The sequence below is a fragment of the Ixodes scapularis genome, unplaced genomic scaffold (assembly GCF_016920785.2).
Source record: "Ixodes scapularis isolate PalLabHiFi unplaced genomic scaffold, ASM1692078v2 PGA_scaffold2__306_contigs__length_199485367, whole genome shotgun sequence".
NCBI classification, from domain to species: domain Eukaryota; kingdom Metazoa; phylum Arthropoda; class Arachnida; order Ixodida; family Ixodidae; genus Ixodes; species Ixodes scapularis.
This window is the reverse complement of record NW_024609857.1, coordinates 11,614,838-11,626,450: the sequence shown is the minus strand read 5'-3', so window position 1 is coordinate 11,626,450 and position 11,613 is coordinate 11,614,838.

The window sequence follows — 11,613 nt, the reverse complement described above, 5'->3', positions numbered from 1 at the left end:
TGATTCGTCTAGCAGACAAAAGACCACGCACAGGAAGAACGACGAATGTCATGGTGCTGCGCATTGACGCTGGTTGGTTCCTTTGACGGCGGCTGCGCTTTAAAGTAAGTTCAAAAAAGTATCGAGAATGCTCGTCAACCGCGCTGGTCGGTTGATGCGCTGGCGGATTGATCGCCGACATCGACTAAATTTCCAGATGATATCGACGATGTGAGGAGCTAAAAGTCGCGAGAAAACATTGCCAAGTTGTAGGATGGTGGCTACCGTGATAAGACAGAACCGGGGTCTTGTACTCCTGATCAGATAACTTGATTTATCGTGTCTGCCGCATGCCTCCGCGCCGCCTCTCACCCCCAGGGTACGCGTGAATAGCTTCACCGCTTTGCACCGGAGTGCTAGGAGCAGCGGCAGACATGGAGGAGCGCGTTGGCTAGGCTCAGTAATTATGCTCGGTAGTATTTCATGTCTATTTTTTTTAATGCGAAAGTATGAATGGACCCATGGAGCGAGCTGACGTCATCAGTCTGAAGCGCGAAAACGGCACCTAGTTTCCGCGATCCCAATAGGAGCGAAGTAAAGCTGATGGATTTCTCCTTCGGTTCCATTGGCTGGCGCGCGTCGACGGGGCTCCCATTGGCCACTGCGCTCGTCCGCTTCCACGACTGCTCACCCCTGGTGCTGCGTGTCCATCAGCACGCCGTTAACACTTAGCGTCCAAGGTCAGCTTGCCCAGGGGAGCACGCGCGCTGACCGGTGACGAAGAGTACGCAGCAGACCAAAAAGGGAGAGGACAAGCAGCTTGCTTGCTTTCGCATTCACAACTCATAAGAAGTGCTTAGGTGTACCTCGAGTTTTTTAAATCTTGATAGTAGATTCATCACCAATTTTAAATATCTGCGCCGAGAAAGATGAAAAGAAGAGACGCGATTCTACATTTTAATAAATAATAGTCAAGGTTGTTCCCGTGCAGCTGTCGATCGAAAGAACAGAGAATTTGGACTTCACTGGTTCCAACGCCGCTAAACAGCAGTGCCACTTTCACGAGTGTAGGCTTTCATAATATTTGAGGGTGTTTTGGCAGTTTATAATGTTAGTTTTAAGTCTGGTAGGTTAACAAAAAAACTTAGGGAATGCTTTCTTATACGTAGACGTGCTAGTGGATATGCTGGTTTTTTGCTGGAATTTTACATAAATTATATTTACGGGTTTAAAAAACTAGCGACGAAGCTCTAAGACATTAGTGAAACGACGAAGCCCTGAGACATATACGCTATAGGGTGAGTGCCCGATGATCTGTTGACGTTTTTTTATTATTATTTTTTTTTTTTTTGTTATTTGGATTTACCAGGATTCCAGATATGCTGTTGTTGTTGGATATACCCCCTTTCGTCGCTTCACGGAAAAACACGGCGCAACGTTCCGAACCGGGTTCCAGCGCTGGATATTCGTGATGAAGATGAAGTTGAAGATTATTAGGATGATATAGATGAAAACGACGAAGAAGATTCGCCCAATTACCCTAGTCACCCGTGTCCAAGAAACCGAGCTGGTCCCTTGAATGAATTGTAAAAACAATGGCACTGTAAGCAGCGGATGGCGCTGCTCTCACGCACACCTTGTGTACTGGTCCGAATTGCGAGCTTTCGACTAAAAATTACCGCGAATAAAAAAGTAACTGTGACTAGTTTTTTTTAGAAAGCAATTTACAGGCTCTCTTGATCATTACAATTATGCGAAGCGCCTAGATGCAGCCGCCTGCGTTCACGGCAAAGAATATCCTGAATGTCCGTGCACCGCTTGAACTTCAATGCCGCGGTGAACATTCAAAAACACTAGACCGACTCTGACTGAGCAGTCGCTCATTCGAAGTGGACTCTCTCAGGTGTGTTTTCAACCATCGTAGTGAAGAGAACGAACGCTCAGCTTCCGCCGTTGCTACGCGCATGAGTCGCAAGGATCCAATTGAGGAGACGATGGGCGTTTGGGAATAGGGCCTCCTGACAGAGGGCGACTGCCTGTAGCGCAGACGTGACGGGCGTTTCATGCTTCTCGCTCTTTTATTGGACGCCTAAAATTTCCCTATTTTTGGCGAAGTCTTCCTCACTTCCTGAAATTTCCCTCCATCGAGGCGCCCGTCTCGACGATGGCTCACGGATGCGATGAAGTCCGTCTTGCTTTCTGCTTTGCATGTCGAGGTGGCATCCGATGCAATTCGTTATTAGATTAATCTTTTCGTTGCACGGAACATCAAAAACTCCGAGGAGTCTCCATATTCTCACTACGCATAGGTGCAAGGGTATTTAAGTTTGTTTCCATATTCGGCGCGTGGTTTGCGTGTTTGTGTGTGGTGTGTGACGTCATTTCACCGAGTGACGGAACGACGAGTTCGGACTGACGACTTCGCATTGCCTCGAGGATATGCCGCTGCTGCCTTTGGACCACACTGCAAGATAAATCGGCCTAGCAAAAATAACTCTTTCCTTCGGCATCTTGTTTTGTAGCACTAATTTATTAAACCTTTAATAGATAGTATACATTTTGGTTTTGTGATTGTTCAGAATTACCATCGCCCTATATATGAGCCCTTAGTGTTTGTGCGAGGACGGTTGCTCTAATCTTTCAACGCCGATAAATATATATATATATATATATATATATATATATATATATTTTTTTTTTTTTTTTTTTTTTTTTTGCTGCTGAATTTTATGTGGCAGTATAGCCTGCCGGTAACAGCCAGGTGGCGCCAGTAGAGTGGGAGCCCAAAGTTACACCCTGCCTCGGTGTAACTTGGCAAAGGGTGAGCGATAAGCCCCCCTTTGCGTGCCGACGGCTTCGATATCCGCTACCTATACGAGCGCCACGCACACGTATTGGAGCATGACGCAGCGAAAAGCATGATACCTCTTCGCAGTAAAAGCGCACTCCGGTGTTACGTAGTCACGTTCCGATTGGCCCGCCGAAAGTTCCTAAAAAAAACAAAAAAACTGAATATTGCAAAAAGCGCAACTTCCCCCCCCCCCCCCCCCCCCTACCTTTTACCGTGTCACTGCGTCAGCATAAACAAACATGACGGCGCCCATGGAACAAAGCAGTCACTGGTCTGTACCATAATAACAAATAAAATTCCCCTGGCTGGTCGCCACGGCCAAGAACGTCCTCGGGAAAGACCGAGGACGTTCTTAGCATGGAGGAACTTTGCCGCGTCCTTGAGTTCTGCCTGAGCAACACCTATTTTAGTTTCAAGGGAGAATTCCTCAAACAGTCGAGTGGAACCGGGATGGGTGCCTCCGTTTCCGTCACAAGAGCGAACCTACGTATGGAAGCCATTGAGTAAAAGGCGCTACAGTCATTCACGCGACCCTCAAAGTGTTCTTGAGGTACGTAGACGACTGCTTTTGCATTCTAAGAACGTCGGAAGTGGACACGTTCCTAACCCACCTTAACTCCATTGAAACGACTATACAATTAACCGTGGAGCATGAAAAGGACAATACCTTACCTTTCCTCGATGTGCTCGTCAGAAGACAAAATGAAGAGGTCCAGTTTTCTGTCTACAGAAAACCGACACATACTGGACGTCAACTCCATTTCCATTCCAATCACCCAGCCTGTCACAAAGCATCAGTGGTCAGAACGCTGTTATCCAGGTCAAAAAATATCTGCTCATCCGAAGCTGACCGTAAAAAAGAGTAACACACCATCTTCGCCGACCTACAACATAATGGTTATACAAGCAGCTTCATGCACTGTATTGCCCGTCATCAAGCCCGAGATCGCAAACACCTGCAACCCCCAGCAATAAACTGCAGTAGAGTAGACGGTTGGGCGAGTTGGTAGTTATTGAACATAGTTACAGTTGCGCACACAGGGACAAGGACAGAGAAGAGGAACACGTAGACGACAGACAAGTACACAGACCCCTCACGCATCAGCGTCCCCTACATAAAAGGTATACAAGCGAGGCGCTGGCACATGTACTGGCCAAACAAGGGATCCAGGTGGCCCACAAGCCGATGTCTACGCTCGGAAGACTCATGCCCCGTCTAAAGGATCGCCCGCCTAAGGAAAAAGCGCAAGGCGTTATTTATAAAATTCCCTGCGCGAACTGCGTGTCGCATACATCGGGGAAACAAAGAACTTTCAGGAGAGAATCTGCCAGCATAAGAACAACGTTCGAAAGTTAGACCATGAACGAAGCGCCGTAGCTGAGCACTGCGACGTCAAAGATCACATGAATGACTTCGCCAACACCAGCATCCTGGCCGTTGAGACCAATCTCAGACATAGACTTTTTATTGAATTCTGGCTCATACAAACGACGCCAGAAAACATAAATAGATCCATCGGCACTCTGCCGACCGTCTACGTGAACGGACTTCGCCACATCACCGATGAAAAACGGTAAGCACTACCGTAGAAGAAGAAAACAGAATACTGCTCCTCAACGGCCATATGGCCGCAGTCAACCCCTCAAGAAGAGACCGAGCAGGTCTCGAAACGTAGGGTTCCAGCTTCAAACGAGGATTTGGTTGGTGTGTATTTTATTTATTATTATTGTTGCTCCCCAACCAGAGAGACTTCTCTCGAATGTTCACTTTCAAGTTTTCTGGTCTATACTAATCTTGTGTTTTGTCTGGCCTTCACGCGTTGGTAATGCAGTGTATATACCTCAAAAAGCGGGGGAGTTGTGTGCTGTGAAGAAGCTTTTAAAGTTGGTGGGCACCAACTTTAAAACGACAGTACGACGACAGTAGAACAGTGAGCCACCACGCCTGTATTCCTGTAAATGATAAGCCTGCTCCGTTTTCAAAAATGACAGGGTAGCCTTACCCGTTTGATCTTAAAGGGTCCCTGAAAAAAAAAAAAAAAAGAAACGAAATGTTATATATTTTTCTTTTTTTAGAGCAATATTGACGGCGCGAGACGCGATGTAGTCGGTAGTCACGTCCTTTCTACTTGTTTTCTCCCTTGGCGTTTCGGGAGCGTGGAGGTTGTACCTAATCTTTGCTTGAGCGTCCGTACCGCCCAGCTCACCCTGCTTCGTCATTGGGGGGGGGGGGGGGGGATTCATATTATTGGACCCCCCCCAAAAAAAAAAAGAAATAAAATCCTGGCTACGCCACTGTTCGCTGGTCTTCCTTCTTCGCCAGAGTGGAAAAGCTGAAAGTTTTTATGGCCATTTACTCCGAATTTTCGCTCAATAGGGCAGGTAAGGCTTTTGCCTTAAAAATGCCAGCCTCAGTCGGGGGCCCTCGCGAGGCGATATTTTGTATTATCGATGGCTTCCAAGGTAGCAGAGTTTTGGAAGCACTATACTAAGCTATTCATTTCATCATTCTTCCTGTTATAAAAATGCCTTTGACAAGAACTACAACTCACGAAATTTACATGAGCGACTAAAATAGCCCATTATTTCAGGCATCAGTAAACCAGATTCTCTAATCAAGTTCTTTTCTTTTTAGTAAATTCGACTGTAATCGATTACTTGTTGAGTTCTAACGGGCAGAGTTTGGAAAGCACTACTAAGCCATTCATTTAGTCGTTCTTTCTGTTATCAAGATGCCTCTGACGAAAAGTACAACTCACGATATTCACATGACCTACTAGAATAGCCCATCACTTCTGGCATCATTTAATCAAATTCTCTAATCAATAACGTTTTTATGGTAAATTCGACTGGAATCGATTACTTTTTTTACTTCTAACAGGCAGAGTTTAGGAAGCACAATACTGAGCTATTCATTTCATCGTCATTTATGTTATAAAAATGCCTTTGACGAGAAGTACTTTTCACGATATTTGCATGGCCGACTAAAATAGGGTATCACTTGTGGCATCAATTAACCGAATTTTCTAATCAAGTACTTCTTTTTTTTGTAAATTCGCCTGTAATCGATTACTTTTTTTTTTAGTTTTAGTTTTAACGGGAACCACGAAAGAAAAAAATATATATGATGGGTAGCTCGACTCGTCGCCGTGCCAAGTTTCTCGGAGGTCACCGATCGGCTCCGGTCAGGAAATTGGAAAACCACCGGATGCGGAAGCATCCCTGGCCAAAGTTTCTCATTTTGCATTGCCAAGTCGCGTAGACTATTCACCAGCGCAAGTTGGTGTAACTGCATGCAAATTTTCACTCGTATAACGACCTTGGGTTTTGCGATAAACGGGTTCCAAGACAAGGCACGGTGAACGTGGTTGTTGTCAAAACGCGACCGGGCGTATCGCCGGCGGAAGGTTGGGACGTCCGACTGCCAGCAGTATTAATTACCGTCTCACATCAGCCGAGCTCGATGCACCCAGCTTGCCAAATGAAGGACAGGTGGGCCACGAGAAACAGCACCTCAGTTTACCCTGCCACGGCCGCTTCTCGGGGAAAACGAAAGCCTGGAGACACACAGCACAGGAGGGTATGAGAGGAACGTATCAGAGCGCAGAGCTCCGATTGGAAGGGATAGTGGGTAGACGAAAAGCTAGCTGTTACCCTACTCACTATCCTTCCAATCATATCTTGGTGCTCTGATGTCACTGCGCACTCTCATTTTCTCCTCTCCTGCGGTTTATCTATGTATAAGTGGGCACATCCTGTAAAATTACTGTAACCAAACATTTATGACTTGTAGTGTAGCCAAGCTTCTCTACTTGCACATAAAACAAACAATTACTTAACCAAAAAGAACAAAAAAAAAAACGAAAAACAAAACCCACAAAAAAGCAATTGGCACGATTCGAGTATTTTCAATCTCTGCGTCTCTTTGCGAACAACGTGTGTATGTTTTCAAACGGGCATTGTAAGCTTGGGCACCGCAGCAGGTGTTTATGAACCAGCTTTGCGAGATATCAGGAGTCTATGCAAATTGCATGTTGTTGTCTGGTCCAGCCGCGTGCAGTATAATTTACAATGTTGGGTGAAAAGTACATCTAAAAAGTACATGAAATAAGATACAAAGTAAAAAAGACGTTATCTACTTCAAGTAAAGTAGTAAAGTAATTCTTTTTTTCTTTCTTTTTGGACGACCTGGGTAGTCATGTTACTGCGGAGACAAGCATGTTCGCGGACAACTATATTGTTCCGCAAAATAAAACAACCAGAAGACCAGCTTTGCCTCAATAAACGCTTACCGGATTTCTCGAGCTGGGGCTCTGCCTGGCAAATGCCACTGAACCTAAGCAAATGTGTCAGTATAACCTTTACTAGGAAAAAGCGTCCGTTTAGTTTTCCTCTACACCCTAAACAACCACCCTTTCGCAAGCGTGTCCAACTTTAAACGCCTTGGCGTAACTCTTTAAGCAGATCTATGGTGCAACATTCACGTGGAGACAATTGTACGCAAAGCCTAAAACATAATCTAAAACTATGTGTCAGCTCAATTAAGCTGATCGCATACAAAACCTTGATTCGTCCAGTACTCGAGTACGCATCCATCAGCTCTTTGAGACCCTCTATACTCAAGCAGATATAAACAAACTGGAAAGGGTTAAACAAAAAGCACTACGTTTCATATATAATAAATAAGGCACCCTTGATTCGGTGTCCCCTCTCTACGCACAAGCCAAGCTGGACGCATTAAATGAATTGCGCTACCACACTCGGGTGGTTTTCTTGTTTTCATTATTAATTAAACAAGACTTTTAATATTGACATAGTTAAATAATTGAAACCGAGATTGTCCCGCATAGGCAGAGGCATCCACAGAAGGTCGTTGATGCCCTTCTTCTGTCGTACAGAGTGTGTCTAAGCAATCATTCTTCCCGACCGCCGTTGAGAATCGGAACAGGCTTCCGCCGGAAGTCTTGGACTGTGACATCGTTGAAAAGTGTTTAAATTGTTTACGAGATTGCATTTAGAAGAACTACTCCCACGTTATTTGATGCAACCCTCATTTTTTTTTATTATTAGGAAGCATATAAATGCTTGTTCTGTAATGTCACCTTTTGAATTTTGTCTCAAATTGTACTGATGTGTTTTACTACTCAGCAGGGCTGCGCACTTGATCGATTAACCTATCAATTATTAATCAATTAATTATTTAATCTCGATTAATTTATTAACTGGTTCATTGGTTAAATTTTGATAAATAAAAAAAAAAGTAAAAATACAACGCTTTCACTACGCAGACGTATACGAATACGTACCTGTATGAAGGCAAAACTTAGGTGAAAGTTCAACCTAAAATAAAACTATAATAAGTTGCGAGATTTACTTTAAACTACTTTATTATGTATCTGTCTGAATGAAGATGTGATTTTTTTTTTTTTTCATCTCTGTAAATTGTTTTTTGTAACGTCCCTGGGCACTGCGGGGTAATTATTGAATAGAGAATAAAAAAAGTGAACTGTAGGGGCGAGATTTGTAACTCCAAACAAGTGGAGAAGGTTATTCGTGTCTCAGCTACTTTAACACCATGCGAATGTTCGTTTAGCGCAGCAGAACCAAGGGGTTCGCTGTTGCCGGACAATATCAACGAACCCGTTTGCAACTGCAGCTGAAGTAAGAATTGGTGAGTGGGTGCCTTTGACTGCAAGGGAATTAAGGAAACCGATTAATCTATTAATTAATTGATTAAAGGGTGGCACTTAGTCGGGTTAAAATTTTTAGGAGACGCCCAACCCTACTACTAAGTTCTGTATAATCCACTCTAAAAATATGTTGTTTAATTTTTTTTTCGTATGTGTACTGCTCTTATGTAGTACCACCCCCACGTGCTATGGCTCTCAAATGTAAGCCAGACATATGTTTGAATAAAAAAAATTAAAAAGTACTCCGGGCGCAAAGCAAAGTACAAGTACTTTTAACACGGTCATTCATGTCCTTTTGAACTGGTCTATTGCCTCATGGGTTGATCGGTGGTGCATCATGTATTTTTGGAAACGGCGGCGAATATTGGATGAAGTCAAGTGATCTTAGAATAGTTATTTTCGTCAATGGCGCCAAATTCATAAGTTCCTCCGACTTTTGGTTTCGGCGCCGCTTGCCCTGGCTTGCACCCAAGGCGGCTAAACGCAGTAAAAGAGAGCGTAACACCAGTTTCATAGCTAGCGTAAGCAATTGTCTCGGGGAAGAGTGACTTCTAATCATTTTTAACCTCCGCTCGCGCTGACAGAGCGAAAAGTAGTCAAGTCCGAGATACCACGGGAAAGCCTCTCCCAGTACTAACGGAGCGATGCGTTGTCTGCTCGCGTCTCTGCTGAGAGTAGAATATGCCTCCCAGTATTTGCTCAGAGTTGACGAAATGTGCTTTGAAGTAGGTAGTTGTACTTTCCTCGAGAAGTATCAGAAAATTTTTTTAGTAAAGACCACGTACATACTCAGAGAATGTACTTCAAGTAAAGTGCACATTTCCTTAACCTACTTGAAATAGTACTTCAAGTACAATCTACTTGAAGTATTTCCCAGCATTGATCATTTATAAAGCTGCGCCACCAATGCCATGCGCCCGTTGACCTGCTGCTCCGAATTCCCGGACTGCAGCCGCGACCTTGAGCGGAGAAACGGCAGTCTCTCGACAACTTTAAAAGCAAGAAAAAAAGAAAAAAAAAACGTTACAAGAAACAAATAAAGAAAATAGAGCAAACGATAAAGGGAACGACAGAAAAATACGCGCGCACACAAGTGTGGTTAATTGTTCCGCGGAGTAACAAAGGCTTCTTTTCAAAGCCTGGCGTGACCCCTTCTGCGATTCGTAGCCTGATTAGAGGCGACGTGTTGCGAAATCGGCGGACACGGCCACGCGGACACGCCATGGAGTAGTTCCAAGAGCGCGCCCAACGAAGCGTGCCTTTAGTCCGATTCATTCGCGCAGCAGGAAGAACGGATAATTGAATTCGGGGCGTTGGTCCTCTCTCCGATTTCTTTTGGACACGAAGGGTTGCCCATTTCCATGGGTATTAGTCACTGGACAAAGAAGTGGCCGTGTGTAGGCCCCGTACGTGTAACGAAAATGGGATAGAAACGAATAGGAAAGCGAAGGTTCGAGTTCTAGACTGTCATTAGAGCGTCAAGAACTATAGCAACCTTGATCGCATCGGGGAAGCTAATTGTCTGCTCAAGATGGCGCTCGGAGAGGAGTGCACGTAAAGTCCTTCTATCCTGGGAAAAGTGGCGCCATCTATTGTTGTAGAAATGCTCGAGACACGTGCCGCGCGCGCCACTTCTGGCAAGATTATGGCGTCTGAAATCTAGCTGGCTGCGCTGTGCCGCCATAATCTTCCCAAGGGGTGCACGTTGCACGTTCCTCGTGCACGTGTAACCACGTGACATTGCAACACTGATAGGCGCATAAATCAATTTCTACTACACGTATCTCGTTGTTTACAAGCGTGTGTCTGATGTTACTTTTATATTTATTAAATGATACTGTAAAATCAGTACGCCCTTAAAAAATGTTTAGTAATGTAGGAACCTGATAATTTAGTTTTATGTTTTCCATAATTTCGATTGTCGGTTCACCAAACCGACAACCGAAAACAAAAAAACCATCCGGCATCAACGAGACAGGGATTGATCGTTTCATAATGATCCGCGGCGGGCGGTTTGTTTGAAAGACGATCGTTAGGCAGGTCCATTGTCGGTCCATCGATCCTGCGTCTGAATTGGAAGGTTGTGGGCCACGGAGTCCGGGAACTGTCTTTCGCTCTGCAGAAGGCGCACATCTAAACCTCTCCCTCGCCAGTCCAGTTCTTGCCCGAGGAGCAATTGGGGGGTCGATATGGACAAAGAGCCATCGTTCTATGGGCGGAGCTGGACGGCCTAAACCACAGTGTTGTCCAGTGGATACGGATGCTTTGAGACGATCAAGTATATGAACCGTGTCCTTCGATGAATACCTTATCGAAACGTTTAATATTCCGAGCCTCAGGCACAATTGATGCAACTCGTTCGGCAGGACCCCTATGCAAGCAAGAATATAGGGGATTACTCCTCTAAAGACAACGGCTGTTCACTGGGTGTTTTTACGTTCCACGTTCTACGAGGAGACATTTTACGAGGAGACATCGTTCATGAGGCTGCTTTATAAGGCAGTATTTCGCGGCGTCGGGAAAAAGAGCGGTAATCTTTTTAGTATATGCTCTTCCTAGCCTCAACTTTGGAATAAGTGCAATTGTGAGGAAACTACCTGACGTGGCAGGGACGCATTGCAAGAAACCAGAGGACTTGTAATTAGTTATTTACAATTTCATAACCCTTTCATTACTTTTCTTACGTGGTTGATACGTTTACCCAGACTAGATATCTAAGTAATGCAAATACTATACTCCATTTCACCTCGCGAAGACATGTTAGGCAATCCAGCGCTACGTCATCCAAACCTGTCACGTGACTTGGAGCTCCGGGCGTAGCTCCGCCCCACCAGAAAGTCATGTGACACGCTGGAGGCTATAGGATTGGCTCCGGTGGAGATCGCAGCGTCTGCTGAGGTGCGCTGTTAGTTTGTGTTCCCCCTCTCCCTTTCTCGTTTGCTTCTCTTCGTGTCATCATCAGTGTGCAGCAAGGGTGTGTTCCTGGACTACAACCAAGTGAAATCAGGGCTGAGTTTAGCAACATTACACAATCAGAAGCAGTTCAGGGAACAGAGGCAGAGCAACACGTTTAGTCAGCTTACAAAAACAGAA